Raw genomic sequence first — 18,154 nt, forward strand, 5'->3', positions numbered from 1 at the left:
TCCTGTTGCATGTCCAAGAGCCTGAGTGGTTTTGGGTGGGAACCAAATTTCACATCCAAATGATTTTGCCATGAGTGAGAGTTTTTGAGGTGGTGGGTGGGTGGAGGATGGGGCAGGGATGCCGTGTAACCAGATATCAATGTATATCTTTCATTTAATTAAATAAATAAATCTGGAGTGAGTGGATGGATTGAAACGTGCTCACCTTACGGGAGTGTAATGAATGTCTCTCTGCTGGTGTGAAACTGAGACTGCAGCAGGGCAGCATCGGGATAGATGAAAAAAATGGCACAATATTTAGGTTTAAACGGGGTTGGGACAGGCATAATATATGTTAATGGTCTGAGCCATACGTAGAGGAAGTCATATCAACCATGTTTCCTTTCCACAGTTTTTATGTGAGGAAAGTTCTAACTTAAAATGTTATAAATGCCGACAGATCATTTGTTCGTTCGACATGGTTGGATCTTTTTGTGTCTGTAAAATTAATTGCCGAGAAATGGAGGTGGAAACGCCATTTCGAAGTCAAATTGGAGTCACACGATGACATGCTCCCACTACGACTCTGGAAACTATGCAGATTATTCAGCTACAGAGGAAATCAACTATGATGAACTTCACAGGGTGGTGAAAGTGAAGGTGATCTTGATGCTCATTTCCAATAAATATTGAGGGTCTTATTCTGGTCAGTGCTTGACAGATACAAATATTCTTGCTCTTATCCATGATAATCTCATCATGTAGACTATAATTTTATTTATCTGTTATTTTACCAGGTAAATTGACTGAGAACACATTCTCATTTACCACCAACAACGTGGGGAATAGTTACAGGGGAGAGGAGGAATGAGCTAATTGTAAACTGGGGATTATTAGGTGACCATGAATGGCTTGAGGGCAAGATTGGGAATTTAGCCAGGACACCAGGGTTAACACCCCTACTCTTATGATAAGTGCCATGGGATCTTTAATGACCTCAGAGAGTCAGGACACCTGTTTAATGTCCCATCTGAAAGATGGCACCCTACACAGGGCAGTGTCCCCAATCACTGCCCTGTGGTATTGGGATATTTTTTTAGACCAGTGGAAAGAGTGCCTCCAACTGGCCCTCCAACACCACTTCCAGCAGCATCTGGTCTCCCATCCAGGGACTAACCAGGACCAACCCTGCTTAGCTTCAGAAGCAAGCCAGAAGTGGTATGCAGGGTGGTATGCTGCTGGCCTTGGAAACACCACTAGCCTACCCACACAGTTTACCCACACTCGGTACATGAAAACTTAAGCAAAAAAGTACATTTTATCTGCAACAAGTCAGTTTGGTGGAAACACACCACTGGTGGGGAAATTAGCATATTTTTTTAATGCGTATTTTAAAATATTGGAATGAAAATCTGTTCGCCAAGTTGTTTCCTGAAAATGCAAAACACAAGGAAACGTTGTTGTGTTGTAGGGAGGGACCCCAGGCCAGAGTCTCAGAGCTGGGCCAATGTCTAAATGTATGGCCTCCGGGGGCGTAGAGGGTGTGACACGAGTATGCCAGTGAGTCAAGAAGAGAGACCCGAGGTGCTAACAAAAACAAACTCTTAACACCAAAACCAGAGGCGAGAAAACAATGATTTATTCATGACAAGAATAACTGGGGCAGTCTGTGGTCTGGAGGGAGACCTGTCAGAAGCAGAGGGAGCGATTGGGTGGGGCGGCAGTGGTCAGTGGAGGGGTGGATGATGGTGGAGGATGATTCAGCAAGAAAAAAGTACTGTGAAATTTATTTCTGGGAAGAGTTGGGAGAGAATAATGAGATGTGCAAAAAGTTAAGAAAGTGTTTCCCTTTCTAGCATGGAGAGGGAGAGAGAGAGAGAGAGAGAGAGAGAGAGAAAAAGAAAAAGGGAGAGAAGAGAAGAAAGTGTGAGACCAGAGAAGGCCCCTGGGGACCCAGGCCCTAGTAATGGCTTTTGACGCGCAATTTTTCCATAATTTGACGATTAATGTGTGGCAGATGCGCGTAATGCTTCTGTGCGCGGAGCCAAGCCAGCAGAGGATGGAGCGGGAGTGCTCTGGGCATGAGATAATGCCACAGAGAGGGGCCAGGGTTTATACGGCTGCCTGCTGCCACTCTGTGTGAGTATGGGTGTGAGTGTGTGGTTGGGTGTGTGTGTCCAAGTCCTACTAACGGATGTTTAACATCCCCTTTCTGCACAATTATTGCATCTCAAGGTCAGAGCACAGATAGCACACAGATACACTATATATACAAAAGTATGGGGACACCCCTTCAAATTAGTGGATTTGGCTATTTCAGCCAAACCTGTTTACTGACAGGTGTATAAGATCGAGCACATAGCCATGCAATCTCCATAGACCACCATTGGCAGTAGAATGGCCTTACTGAAGAGCTCAGTGACTTTCAACGTGGCACCGTCTTAGGATGCCACCTTTCCAACCAGTAAGTTCGTAGAATTTCTGCCCTGCTAGAACTGCCCTGGTCAACTGTAAATGCTGTTATTGTGAATTGGAAACATATAGGAACAACAACAGCTCAGCCGCAAAGTGGTAGGCTACACAAGCTCACAGAGCAGGACAGCAGAGTTCTGATGTGCGTGGCGTGTAAAAGTTGTCTGTCCTCGGTTGCATCACTCACTATCATGTGCCAAACTGCAACTGAAAGCAGCGTCAACACAATAACTGTTTGTTGGGAGCTTCATCAAATGGATTTCCATGGCCAAGCAGCCGTACACAAACCTAAGATCACCACGCTTAATGCCAAGAGTCGGCTGGATTGGTGTAAAGCTCGCCGCCATTAGACTCTGGAGCAGTGGAAATGCATTCTTTGGAGTGATGAATCACGCTTCACCAACTGGCAGTTCCACGGACAAATCTGGGTTTGGGGGATGCCAGGAGAATGCTAGTGCTAACTGTAAAGTTTAGTGGAGGAGTAATAATGGTCTGGGGCTCTTTTTCATGGTTTGGGATAGGCCCCTTAGTTCCAGTGAAGGAAAATCTTAATGCTACAGCATACAATGACATTCTAGAGAATTCTGTGCTTCCAACTTTGTGGCAACAGTTTGGGTAAGGCCTTATCTTGTTTCAGCATGACTATGTCCCCGTGCATAAAGTGAGGTCCATACAAAAAATGGTTTGTTGAGATAGGTGTGGAAGAACTTGATTAGCCTGCACAGAGCCCTGACCTCAACCCCATCAAACACCTTTCGGGATGAATTGGAACACCAACTGGAAGTCAGGCCTAATCGCCCAACATCACGGTCTGACCTCACTCTCACCAATGGTATTGTGGCTGAATGTGGCAATGTTCCAACATCTAGAGCAAAGCTCTTCCCCGAAGAGTGGAGGCTATTATAGCAGCAAAGGGGGACCAACTCCATATTAATGCCCATGATTTTGGAATGAGATGTTCAACGAGCAGATGTCCACATACTTTTGGTCATGTAGTGCAGCTATACGCAGAATTGGTCTTTCTGCCCTTATGTTGGGCAAGATCGAGACTTCCATATTGTTTTCTATTTTAGTAATTCTAAGAAAATGTTACTCACAAAATACTCTGTTACCTGTGCCCATAAAAGGACATAATGAGCACCTCTTTTTCATAAATACTAGCTCTAAACCCGCTCAGGTCGTAAACATTATTGTGGCATTATTGGCTAGAGTGGGAGCTAATAGCATTGTTTTCCTTTCTCCTGGCCCATGAAATAGATCAGTAAACATTTTCTCCCTCTAGCAACACATTTTACAGAGATGTGAACCACATACCTGTGATTTGTACCACTATATATGTGATTTGGGCTTTGGATGTGTTTATGTGTGTGTGTGTCAGTCTGTGTGTGTGCTTGCATGCATACCTACAGTTGAAGACGGAAGTTTAAATACACCACTACATTTAAACCCTGTTTTTCATAATTCTTGACATTTAATCCGAGTAAAACTTCCCTGTTTTAGGTCAGTTAGGATCACCACTTTATTTTAAGAATGTGAAATGTCAGAAGGAAGCCACTGCTCCAAACTGCCATAAAAAAGCCAGACTACGGTTTGCAACTGCACATGGAGACAAATATCGTACTTTTTGGAGAAATGTCCTCTGGTCTGATGAAACGAAAATAGAACTGTTTGGCCTTAATGACCATCGTTATGATTGGAGGAAAAAGAGGGAGGCTTGCAAGCCGAAGAACACCATCCCAACCATGAAGCACGGGGGTGGCAGCATCATGTTTTGGGGGTGCTTTGCTGCAGGAGGGACTAGTGCACTTCACAAAATAGATGGCATCATGAGGTAGGACAATTATGTGGATATGTTGAAGCAACATCTCAAGACATCAGTCAGGAAGTTAAAGCTTGGTCACAAATGGGTCTTCCAAATGGACAATGACCCCAAGCATACTTCCAAAGTTGTGGCAAGATGGCTTAAGGACAACAAAGTCAAGGTATTGGAGTGGCCATCACAAAGCCCTGACCTCAATCCTATAGAAAATTTGTGGGCAGAACTGAAAAAGCATGTGTGAGCAAGGAGGCCTACAAACCTGACTCAGTTACACCAGCTCTGTCAGGAGGAATGTGCCAACATTCACCCAACTTAGTGTGGGAAGCTTGTGGAAAGCCATCCGAAACGTTTGACTCAAGTTAAGGCAATGCTACCAAATACTAATTGAGTGTATGTAAACTTCTGACCCACTGGGAATGTGATGAAAGAAATAAAAGCTGAAATAAATAATTATCTCTACTATTATTCTGACATTTCACATTCTTAACATAAAGTGGAGTTCTTAACTGACCTAAAACAGGAAAGTTTTACTAGGATTAAATATCAGAAATGGTGAAAAACAGAGTTTAAATGTAGTTTGCTAAGGTATATGTAAACTTCCGACTTCAATTGTATATTCTTTTGTACCTGTTTCCTCCAGCATCTTGTCAATTAGCCTATCAGAAGCTTCTAAAGCCATGACATAATTTTCTGGAATTTTCCAAGCTGTTTAAAGGTACAGTCAACTTAGTGTATGTAAACTTCTGACCCACTGGAATTGTGATACAGTGAATTATAAGTGAAATAATCTGTCTGTAAACAATTGTTGGAAAAATGACTTGTGTCATGCACAAAGTAGATGCCCTAACCGACTTGCCAAAACTATAGTTTGTTAACAAGAAATTTGTGGAGTGGTTGGAAAACGAGTTTTAATGACTCCAACCTAAGTGTATGTAAACTTCCGACTTCAACTGTACGTGCATGCCCGCTTGTGTGTGTGAGCTTATCTGTGCGTGTATGTGCGTGGGTGCACACGCTTGCCTGTGTGTGTGAGCTTATCTGTGCGTGTATGTGCGTGGGTGCACACGCTTGCCTGTGTGTGTGAGCTTATCTGTGCGTGTATGTGCGTGGGTGCACACGCTTGCCTGTGTGTGTGAGCTTATCTGTGCGTGTATGTGCGTGGGTGCACACGCTTGCCTGTGTGTGTGAGCTTATCTGTGCGTGTATGTGCGTGGGTGCACACTCTTGCCCGTGTGTGTGAGCTTATCTGTGCGTGTATGTGCGTGGGTGCACACTCTTGCCTGTGTGTGTGAGCTTATCTGTGCGTGTATGTGCGTGGGTGCACACTCTTGCCTGTGTGTGTGAGCTTATCTGTGCGTGTATGTGCGTGGGTGCACACTCTTGCCTGTGTGTGTGAGCTTATCTGTGCGTGTATGTGCGTGGGTGCACACGCTTGCCTGTGTGTGTGAGCTTATCTGTGCGTGTATGTGCGTGGGTGCACACGCTTGCCTGTGTGTGTGTACACATTGAGTGCATTCCTCCGCAGCGAGTTGCCGGCCAGGCTCCGGATCTGAGCACAGCCCTCTAATCCAGCCTTCCTGTTTTGTGAAAGTGCTGCGCTGCAGAGGAGGAGATGGATTTATTTGATAATTAGGCAGATAATACCTTACAGCTAATTACCTGAAAGGGAGGCAGGAGGGGGCGGAAGAAGGATAAAGTAATAGGGGATGGGCTGGGAAGACTGTGGTTGAGCTGGGTTGGCCGTGAAGGATGGCGGACTGGGGGGGACGGGGCTCTTTCTGTGAAGAGGAAAAAAGGAGTGGGGCACATGGGGATGTTTAGTGCTGATCTCTCATAAGTAACACTACTGCAGACAAGGTTCTCTTTGCTCCTAACAGAACTCAGCTAAGCGCACGATTGTGTTTGCATTCTACTTTAAAGTCAGTGTTTCCAGATTTCTATGAAATTGTATGTTAAAAACTGCTTTTTTGGGTTAGAATGGTGTGGGCATACCTTTGGACACAATTAGGAGTGTAGGACAAGTCAACAACATTATTTGGGTATGAGTTAACAGAATATGAACTTTTAAAAGTGAGATTTTTCACTGGACAGTTACATTAAAGAACTAAGCTGTAAAAAAGCACCAATATTACCAAGCTCAAAGTTGTTGTTCTTCACCGTGTTGAATCCACAGAGTTCAGGTTGAATCAAGATGAATAAGAAACTTGTATCCTTGCCGGACCACTCTCTGGTTGAATGAAAACAAACACTTCATTGAAGAATCCGGTCCACAGTTCCCACCTCTACAGTTGACCAATCACAGACGAAGGGGTGTAGACTTTGGCTACTGAACCGAAGTTCAACCTGCCTCAAGAAAACATTTTGTGTGTGCGAACAGCCGGATAAAAATCTGTCGAACAGAAAAACGTCACAAAATTTCATTGGAATCAATGGGCAGAACGGCCCGCCACATTTCAACTCAATAGAATGCGGCGGCCTTTAGAGGAACTGTTTTAGTGAGACAGACAGACAGACAGACAGACAGACAGACAGACAGACAGACAGACAGACAGACAGACAGACAGACAGACAGACAGACAGACAGACAGACAGCCAGACAGACAGACAGACAGACAGACAAAGGGAAATAGAAAAACTAGAGAGAGGGGGGGGAGAAAGAAAATAGACATATGTCTGCTATGTGGAGAGAGAAGGTGTAGGTTTGTGACTGCCTAGTCTGTACTCTGACAGTAATTAGCTGTCTAATGCAGACCTGTCAACATCCAGGAGACACCAGAGTCTCTAGCAGAGACCCAGAGAGTCTCTGTGGCTTCCCCAGTCCTGCACCAAGTCCCAGAGCCCCAGCCCACTATCAATTATTACTGCACACATATGGCAACAGGCTCCAGCGCACCCCACAAAAATACTGTCCCATCTGCACATGGTTTCTAATGTGGTCACATAAAGTACTAGCAGGCACCGTGGAGGATTGAGGCATCCTTCAGAGACTCAAACTGAAAGGTCCAATGCAGCCGCTGTTATTTCAACATCAAATCATTTCTGGCTAACAATGAAGTTCTTTACTGTGATTGTTTTAAATTAAAATTGTCAAAAATAAACAAAAATAAACAAAAAAAGCTTCTTAGCAAAAGAGCAATTTGTCAAGCAAGAATTTTGCTATGACTGTCTGGGAGTAGTCTGAGTGGGGAAGGGAAAAATGAGATGTTTGGAACTTTCTTATATATATATTTTTCTTATTGTTTTATTTTCTATTACATTTAAAAAAAACGTTTTCTTCTTTTTCTCCCCAATTGGTCTTGTCTCATTGGCTGCAACTCTTGTACGGACTCGGGAGAGGTGAAGGTCGAGAGCCTCGCGTCCTCCGAAACACAATCCAGCCAAGCTGCACTGCTTCTTGACACAATGCCTACTTAACCCAGACGCCAGCCACACCAATGTGTTGAAGGAAACACTGTACACCTGGTGACCGAGTTAGTGTGCATGCACCCGGCCCGCCTTTGGAATCGCTAGAGCGCGGTGGGACAAGGACGTCCCTGCCGGCCAAACCCTCCCCTAACACGGATGACGCTGGGCCAATTGTGCGCCGCCCCATGGGTCTCCCGTTCGCAGCCAGCTGCGACAAAGCCTGGACATGAACCAGGATCTCTAGTGGCACTGCTAGCAACTACGATGCTGCGCCATTCAGGAGGCCCTCTTATTGCCTGTCACTAGGCAGTCCAAAACTCCATCCCTCCAAAACAGGCTGAACTTTTCAAACAGTGCTTACACTACGAGGGCATCATAATTTTCATAGTTTCACAGTATTATTCCATCATCATAGTGTGGAAATATAAATCAAACACATGAGAATCGTGTTTTTGACTGCACTGGGCCTTTAAAGTCAATCAAATGAATCATTCATTTACATTTTTACAAGGTGAGGGGAGTCTGAGTCTTCCTGGTAGTAATACAATAGAAGTAATAATAGTAGTATTAGTAGCAGTAGTCGGTTTTTACAGTACCCAAAACCTACTGTAACCTATATAATTAATGTGACTATGGGAAAATTAATTACTGTGTTGTACCGCAGACCAATTTTGATTCACTTATTAAATAATTTGGCTTTGGCCATTATTAAAATACCACAACCCTAACTAAGATAGCTGGGGTATATTTGTTATGATTCCTATCCTGATGGTGATGTCAGAGATAGTTGATTGCATGCTAATTCCCTGCGTGTGAAGATAAGTCATGTGTGCTGGTATGGGAGGAGCAGTGGGACGTCCTGTCTCAGTAACATTTGCTGTTTATGTTTGTTCTTTTCACCTTCCCTGTGAGGACTTCAGCTGGCCGAGAACTTTACAGATGGTTTACCCAGAGAGCCTGGTTGCATCATACAGACATTCTCCCTCTTTCACTAAAAGTTACCTTAAGTAAACACACTATTTAAGGTTCCACTGTTGCGTCACACTTCCACCATTTTCTTTTTGAATGACCAAGTGTCTGGGCCTACTTGTCATTCTCTGGAGGTTAAAGTACTGGATTTAGTTAACTTAGTAAAATAGGTGCCCTAAAAATGGCCAGGCCCAGCGTTGATATATTTATACCACTTATAGGGGTTCTTATGTTGATATTTCAACACTGGAGTGCTCAGCCCTCGGATGCTTTGATTTGTATTGGTGCCAGATTTTGATTTATAGCTCTCCAAGGCAATGTACTGTAACCCGAACCCGGGTCCATAAAAGTAAGACATTTATTTTAATTTAAGTTTCTTAACACAAAAGTTTCATTAAGAAAATGCCTGACTTCTTAAAGAAATGTTTAGCTTTCATAAAAACGTTTTTTTCCGCCCTAAAGAGATCTGGCTTGATTGTGGGAAGTCTATTCTTTCTTTCTTTCTTTCTCTCTCTCTCTCTCTCTCTCTCTCTCTCTCTCTTTCTCTCTCTCTCTCTGATTACCATTAACAGCAACTGCAACAACAATATTAATGAGAATAACAATACATTAAAGCAATAGTATTAGACCAGTCTCAACATGACTGAGAAGCCTCATTATGTGGTATGAAAGCCAATGATCACCTGATCCCCATCTCTCTCTGTCTCTGTTTCTCTCTCTCGCTCTCGCCCTCTCTTTCTCTCTCTGGGATCTGTTCCAGAACCGTTTCCCCTAAACGGAGGCAGCCATTTCCTTGAGGTTTGGGTTGAATTGCATTATTGGCACTTTTTAAAATCTTTTGGCCCCTGATTCACACACAGAACACGACACGTTCTGAGCATAAGGCCAATGGTATCATGGCGTCTTGGCGTTTGACAGTTTTACAAATGTTTACGTGACCTCCATTGTATCCTGACGCTGGAGCGACAGGAGTCGCTCTCACGGGTTGTCAGTGTTTCAGTTTGGCTCTCTGGTGCCATCACAGCTCCGTGCTGCTCACACTGCCCGATAGAGCGAGGCCGCAGAGCCAGGATTACCGCAGGCTGTGTGTGAATAGGTGGCAGCCGGGCCAGATCCCCGCTCAGATTGCAGCAGGCCCTCCCAAAACATTTCTCACACACACACACACACGCACACACACACAGGCATGCATATCCACATATATGCATGCACACATACATACTTACACACACACACACACACACACACACACACACACACACACACACACACACACACACACACACACACACACACACACACACACACACACACACACACACACACACACACACACACACACACACACACACATTCATTCTCAAATACATTCAACCACACACACACTTCACTTCCCCTCTCCATATCTCCCCCCAGGACCATGCGTGAAATCCAAGCCAAATCAATTACTATCTCCCCTGGCACCTTCTCGAAATTACAAAGCAATAAATAAGTCTGGTGCTGGAGAAACTGTGAAGGAGATATGGGGCCTCCTGTCTATGGTCAACTGAAGATGGTGACCTCCACCCCAACCCCTCTCTACCTCCACCCCCAACCCCTCACTCTCTCCCATTCCTTTCCCCTCTCCTCTCTCTCACTGCCTCTCCCTCACTCCCCTTTTCATGCCCTCTCCTTCTCTGTTACATCTTCCTCTATCATTCTCTCCTTCCCTCTTTCCCTCCCTCTCTCTCATGGTAACCATAGCTGATGGTCCCCTGATCCTCCAGTCGTGCGTTGGAGCTCCTGTTTCTGTGGGCTGTGTTGTCTGTGACCTTCGGCCCCGCTTCAGGTTATGTGATCCAGTGTGTAGCAGGCTCCCTTCCTCTCCCATGGCACACTCAGGGAACCAGGCCTTTATCCATCTTCCCACAGTGACATCACTCACGACACCCTCTTCGTGCTATCATTGTCTGGGCTGGTCTACCTGCCTGTTTGGGAGAACAGTGGTGGTAGAATTATTAGTATCTTTTTCCTTCGTCATTGGGAGCCTTATTCGTCTCTCTGTCCCTCTCTTCCCCTCAAATGTTTTCCATAATTCATATGATCAATTATGTAGCTCCCAGACTTCAATAATGGAATTTGGGTTTGCATTTGTCTTAATTGGTGGTTTTGGCATCTGCTAATGTGTTGAAACTCAGCTAAAATTATTATGCCTTTTGGTCGACTTTTTCCCGAGCTTATGTATTTAACCACTCATCCAGCTGTGCCATAGCCAACCCATGGAATTTACCACACTTTCAAACACTGTCACATTTTCTCCATTCTCCCAGGCCATAAAGTCTTAAAAACCAAGCTCTCTACTTTGAGAGCAATATGATGTCATCTTCAATTACCTGACGCCTCCAAGGAGTGTGTGTGTGAGCAAAGTGAGGGAATGTAAGTGTGAGGTAGAATCTCCAGTTGATTTGAATATGCGTGGCCATCCACTACTTAACAGATAGTGCTGTGTTATTTTAGTGTTGACCCCAATTCCTGTGTCCACACACACTCAGGCCTTATCAGTCCGGCCTCTGTGTGTAGACAAGTATAAACACATACTGTCCCAGTATTTCCTGATAGCTTCCGGGGATACGGAGATTGTGGGACAGGAGATAATGGGACACTAACCTCATTTCCAGACACTAGTGGACCAACGTGGCAAACTTGGTCTGCGTTAGCCAATACAGATATCACGGCTCAGGCTAAGACCCAGATGCAGACACAGGAGGCGGATAGTAAGAGTCTCAGATTTTATTACGGTACAAGGGGCCGGCAATCGGTAGGTCAAGGCAAGCAAAGAGTCGTAATCCAAATCAGTGTCAGGCAGGATCCGTTGTCAGGAAAGGCAGAAAGGTTAGAACTGGGAAGACTGAAAACAGGAGACAAAGGGCTGTGAGATAGGGGTTTAATTCTAGATACATGGAAAGTGTGATATATACGTCGGGTGCGGGGCAACAGAAGGAGAACAGCAGAGGGGCTAAGGACCTTAGAGATGGGAAAAGGGCCAATACAACGGAGGGAAAGTTTGCGGGACTCCACCCGGAGGGGCAGATCCTGAGTGGAAAGCCACACCATCTGCTCAAGACGGTAGTGGGAGCAGGGGTCTGGTGGCGGTCCGTCTGTCATTGATACCTGGAGGTGGTCCGGACTCTCTTCCAGGTACGGGACAGCAACTGACAATCATCTGGGCAGAAGATATTCTGACCTCTTCCTCTTGCTTCGGGAAGAGCGGGGGCTGATATCCCAGGGAACACTCAAAAGGCGAGAGACCAGTAGTAGAACAGGGAAGGGTGTTGCAGGCATATTCCACCCACATGAGTTGCTGGCTCCAGGTGGTGAGACTGGTGGAGACGAGGCAATGAAGAGTCGTCTCCAGGCTCTGATTGGCTCGCTCCAACTGGCTGTTAGACTGGCAATGAAAAGCTGAGAGCTGAGATGAGAGCTGGGGACCTTGTTGACCGGAAGTCCATGGATCCGGAAGACGTGCTGAAACATGAGCTGGGCCATCTCCTTAGCTGAGGGCAACTTAGGAACTGGGATAAAATGGGTGGCTTTGGAAAACCTATCCACCACCGTAAGGATGGTGGTGTTGCCATCTGATGGAGGGAGACCCGTCCAAGGATATATGGGACAGGGGCGGTGAGGAACAGGGAGTGGTTGAAGGAGGCCAGCCGGAGCATGCCAAGGAGTCTTGTTCTGCGCACACACAGTGCAGGTGGCAACGAACGCGGAGACGTCAGGAACCATGGTGGGCCACCAAAAACATTTTCGGACAAAAGCCAAGGTCTGATAGGAGCCAGGATGACAGGTGAGTCTCGAGAAATTTGCCCATTCCAGGACCGGAGTACGTGCAGAGTCTGGGACAAACATCTGGTTAGCCGGGCCCTCCCTGGGGAGAGTGCATAAGGCTTCACATTCTTGGACTCCGGACAGTAGGAGATAGTGAAGTGGAAAGAGTGAATAACAGGGCCCATCTCACCTGCCTGGAGTTGAGGCGCTTGGCGGTGCGGAGATTTTCCAGGATCTTAGGGTCTGTCCACACCAAGAATGGATGTTCAGCCCCTAACCAGTTACTCCACTCGTCCAACGCCATCTTAACTGCAAGTAATTCTCAATTTCCCACGTCATAGTTCCTTTCAGCGGGGTTAAGACGATGGGAAAGGAAGGTGCAGGGATGCAGCTTCTGGTCCTTGGCAGAATGCCTCCACTCTGACGTCCGAGGCGTCGACCTCCATCACGACCAGGGATTTCTCTGCAAGCTCGTCTTTAATCACATCCGATATTCAGTGAAGGAACATGTCGAACAGAGCTTCCAGGTTTCAGGCACTCTCAGCTGCCAATGTGCAGAAATCCACACTACGGAAGTCTTGACGTAGTTGGAGCAGCTTACGAGCAGCCTCTCTCCCAGCCAACGGAGAACCAAACACTTTTCATTCCTCTGCCACAAACTCTTCCAGACTGAGGCAAATGGTGGACTGTTGCTCCAGCACCGCCGTAGCCCCGGCGAGGGCCCTTCCGGACATCAGCGTTATCAAGTACGCTATCTTCGAGCCGTCCAAGGGGAACGAAGAAGGCTGCAGCTCGAAGATGAGGGAGCACTGGGAGAGAAACGCCCAGCCGGTTCCAGAATCTCCAGCGTCGCTTGTGGCAGGGTTGCTAAGAGTCTGGGGGATTACTGCTGTGGCTTGCTGCCTCGTTGGGAATCCGTGGAATTGCTCTAGCAGTGTATTGAACGCATGGTCATGGCGTTCTGCCAGCCTCCATAAGGCTGCAGTAACTCCTTGTGTCTTCCAATGGTGGCTCCTTGGGAGGAGACAGCGTTGCGGAGCTGGTCCGAGTCTGCTGGGTCAGTCATGGCCAGTTCGTACTATCACGACTCAGGTTAAGACCTAGATGCAGACACAGGAGGCAGATAGTACAAGTCTGAGAGTTTATTACCGTACAAGGGGCAGGCAATCGTTAGGTCAAGGCAGGCAAGAGTCGTGATTCCAAATCAGAGTCAGGCAGGTACAGGACAGCAGGCAGGATCAAGGTCAGGACAGGCAGAAAGGTCAGAACTGGGAAGACTAGAAAAAGTACAAATTAGAGCACAGGAAACACGGGAACACACTGGTAGGACTTGACGGGACAAGACGAACTGGCAACAGATGAACAGAAAATGCAAGTATAAATACAGATGAGGTAATGGGAGACACCTGGTGTGGGTGGAGACAATCACAAGACAGGGGAAACATGTGCCGGGAGAAACTCCCATTGGCTTAATCGAACTAATCTACCAACCAATCATCTTCCCTTTAACCCACCCCGTACTCTACCACACCACAAGCACAGAGCTACACCTCGCAGTAGTGTGACTCCATAAAACATTCCACAGAGTGGGTTAGATAAAATGGGTCTTGATGTCCACTATCACATTCTACACTAGTTCCTCTTCTGCAGCCTAATGGTGTTAGATTGGCGGCAGCCAGTGTCTGGCAGGATTCAGAGGTGCATAGGATTGATTAACAACACTGTTATTCTTTCTACTAAAACTGTGGCGCATCACCTATGCACAAAACCCCATAGTATAGGTCTATGACAGCACATAAGTCTGTGGGTCAGCCACCGTGCTTCTACACCTGCATTGCTTGCTGTTTGGGGTTTTAGGCTGGGTTTCTGTACAGCACTTTGAAATATCAGCTGATGTACGAAGGGCTATATAAATACATTTGATTTGATTTGATTTGATGTCATCAAATATTCAAAGTGCCTTATATTGCCAATCAGTTTTACTATCCCTTTAGTTCTGAAGTATCCTAAAGACATCATTAAGGGCCCAGATTTGTTGCACTTGAAGTTGAAGCCGATTCTCATCCTCCCTATGTGTTTCACTACGGGATGTTTGTTTTCTGCCTCCTACGGAATTCCTCTGAAAATGTATCGTTTGGAGTAATGTGGAACTCAGGGCTGCTGACACAGCCAGAGCTACACCTTCCCACAGCAGAAGACATACAGCCAGGGAGCCAGCCAGCCACGGAGCAGCCAGAGCTACACCTTCCCACAGCAGAAGACATACAGCCAGGGAGCCAGCCAGCCACGGAGCAGCCAGCCACGGAACAGCCAGAGCTACACCTTCCCACAGCAGAAGACATACAGCCAGGGAGCCAGCCAGCCACGGAGCAGCCAGAGCTACACCTTCCCACAGCAGAAGACATACAGCCAGGGAGCCAGCCAGCCACGGAGCAGCCAGCCACGGAACAGCCAGAGCTACACCTTCCCACAGCAGAAGACATACAGCCAGGGAGCCAGCCAGCCACGGAGCAGCCAGCCACGGAGCAGCCAGAGCTACACCTTCCCACAGCAGAAGACATACAGCCAGGGAGCCAGCCAGCCACGGAGCAGCCAGCCACGGAGCAGCCAGAGCTACACCTTCCCACAGCAGAAGCGATACAGCCAGGGAGCCAGCCAGCCACGGAGCAGCCAGAGCTACACCTTCCCACAGCAGAAGACATACAGCCAGGGAGCCAGCCAGCCACGGAGCAGCCAGCCACGGAACAGCCAGCCACGGAGCAGCCAGAGCTACACCTTCCCACAGCAGAAGACATAAAGCCAGGGAGCCAGCCAGCCACGGAGCAGCCAGCCACGGAGCAGCCAGCCACGGAGCAGCCAGAGCTACACCTTCCCACAGCAGAAGACATACAGCCAGGGAGCCAGCCAGCCACGGAGCAGCCAGAGCTACACCTTCCCACAGCAGAAGACATACAGCCAGGGAGCCAGCCAGCCACGGAGCAGCCAGCCACGGAACAGCCAGCCACGGAGCAGCCAGCCACGGAGCAGCCAGCCACGGAACAGCCAGAGCTACACCTTCCCACAGCAGAAGACATACAGCCAGGGAGCCAGCCAGCCACGGAGCAGCCAGCCACGGAACAGCCAGCGAGCTACAGAGCAGCCGACCAGCCAGCCACAGAGCAGGCTACCAGTCAGCCGGCCACAGAGTAGCCGACCAGCCAGCCATGGAGCAGCCATCCAGCCCCAGAGTATCAGACCAGCCAGTCAGCCACGGAGCAGCCGACCAGCCAGCCACAGAGCAGCCAGTCAACCAGTCAGCCACAGAGCAGCCGACCAGCCAGCTACGGAGCAGCCAGACACGGAGCAGCCAGACACGCAGCAGCCAGCCACAGAGCAGCCGACCAGCCAGCTACGGAGCAGCCAGACACGGAGCAGCCAGACACGCAGCAGCCAGCCACAGAGCAGCCGACCAGCCACAGAGCAGCCGACCAGCCACAGAGCAGTCTAGCCCAGTGTTGCCCTCTGCTCCGACCGACACGTCTCCCCACCTCCCCGGTGATTGACATATCTCATTAACGTAGTTATTTAACACCCAAACACTAAGAGCTGGACACATGATCCAGCCCATCCTGCCCACCTTAAGCTGTGACTCAGGCCACTAAGTTCATAAACAATGGGGCTAGGACCCACACTGACACACACACACATACACAAATCACACCCACTTCTGTTTCCTCTTAGAGTCAGATGACAGGTAACCTAGCTACCCTGAAGGGTTTTAGAGCTGAACTGACGTGTAGCCTATTTTGAGATATTGGATGGTATATAAAAACAATTGGTGTAATGAACCCTAGATCATTTAGGCCAGGAGGACCCATTATCATTGCCAGCATTGCTAAACTAATCTAGATGGAGGCAGACATTTTTAACACATTTATTTTAGAGAGTAAAGCATTTAGCATCACCAATAACATTAAATATTTTGCACTGGATTTGATATTCATATTAAAATTCTAAAATTCTAATGATATGTTGAAACTTCTGTACTGCTTTGTTTAGAATATTCACGTTTCATGAATTTTTAGCTCAACAGTTAACCACAACTACTCCAGAACGCCGCAGGCCGCCTGGTTTTCAACCCTCCCAAGTTCTCTCACATCAACCCACTCCTCCACACACTACACTGGCTTCCAGTCGAAGCTCGTATCCAGTACAAGACCATGGTGCTTGCCTATGGATTTGCAAGAGGAATTGCCCCTCACTACCGTCAGGCTATGCTCAAATCCTACACCCCAACCTGAGCACTCCATCTCTTAGAACCTCAGGTCTCTTGGAACTCCCACCCCTACGGGAGGGCAGCTCACACTCAGCCCAGACCAAGCTCTTCTCTGTCCTGGCACCCCTATGGTGGAACCAGCTTCCGCCTGAAGCTAGGACAGCAGAGTCCCTGCCTATCTTCCGAAAACATCTGAAACCCTACCTCTTCAAACAGTATCTTAAATAATCGTCCTCCTCACCTCGACCCAAAAAATAAATAAAAATAAATAACCTGAACCAGCACTTGTACTTCAGCCTGTAAACGTGAACAACAACACTGCCCACTCATCTGAAACTCTCTGTGCCCTGTCCTCTTCCATGTCCATATCTTTCCGGGGATCTGTGTAAGCTGTTCATTATAGCTATTATCCATACAGCCACAACCTGAACAAAAACACTGCCCTCTCATCTGTCTCTGTGTGATGATTCAAGGTGGGGAGATTGTGTGAGATGTAGCCCCACAAGGATGGCTGCTTTCCCCACAATGATGGCTGAGTAATCGTGGCCTCAGCAGCCACCCGGGAATCAGGAACACAGTCAGCCGATATAAACCACTGAGTCAACACCTGGCTTGGCGCTCAACACTCCCCCTACCCCCAGCCCCAGCCCCTGCTCTGTCCATCCGGTCCTCTCTCAGCATGTCCCTGTCCGGCCATTATGCCTCTTCTCCCACTGCCCCCTGCTCTGTCCAGTCTGTTCTGACCAAAGCCACAGTGGTGAGCTCTATGGAGCCCACATACAATAGGTAAATATGAATGGCCTCAAAACCACTACCAGACCGGGGAAAACACATATACGCGTGACAAGGGAGTGTCCTCAAACGCTCACCAGACGGACTCAAACTCATACACACAAGCACGCGCACACACACACACACACTCTCTTATCTGAACAGTACAGTCTGTCCAATGAGCTGTGGTTGCTCAACATCTCCAGATAAGATGTGTATGTGAATGAATGGGAATTCACTTGGGGATTTTAGCATTTTTTCTTTTACTCAGTCCTGCTTTATAAGCGAAGTTTCAAGTGCACTCCCTGGGAGACACACAAAACTCTTAACAAACCCACTAAGCTGTAGAATTTCAAAGGGATAGGTACTGTGTCTTGAGAATGTCAGGTATCACGTCCAGAGTTAAGCGTCTTGGGTTTTATGAATTTATGTTCCCATATCACACACCGCCCCTCATCCAGGCATCCTGAGCATGTAGAGATGTGAGGAGGTGAGATAGATCAGCTCCAGACTGATATCTGGCCTGCTGGCCTTATCTCCCTGTCCCCAGCTGGATCAGATGGCCTCTAACCCCAGACACAGGCCGCTATCAGGCCCAGCAGAGAGAACCCTGCCCTGGGTAGGACAAAGCCGGATGGCTCCCTGCCTGGTCCTCCTCTGACTGACTGGTCATGATT

Source organism: Oncorhynchus nerka, linkage group LG10, assembly GCF_034236695.1.
Source record: "Oncorhynchus nerka isolate Pitt River linkage group LG10, Oner_Uvic_2.0, whole genome shotgun sequence".
Lineage (NCBI taxonomy): Eukaryota > Metazoa > Chordata > Actinopteri > Salmoniformes > Salmonidae > Oncorhynchus > Oncorhynchus nerka.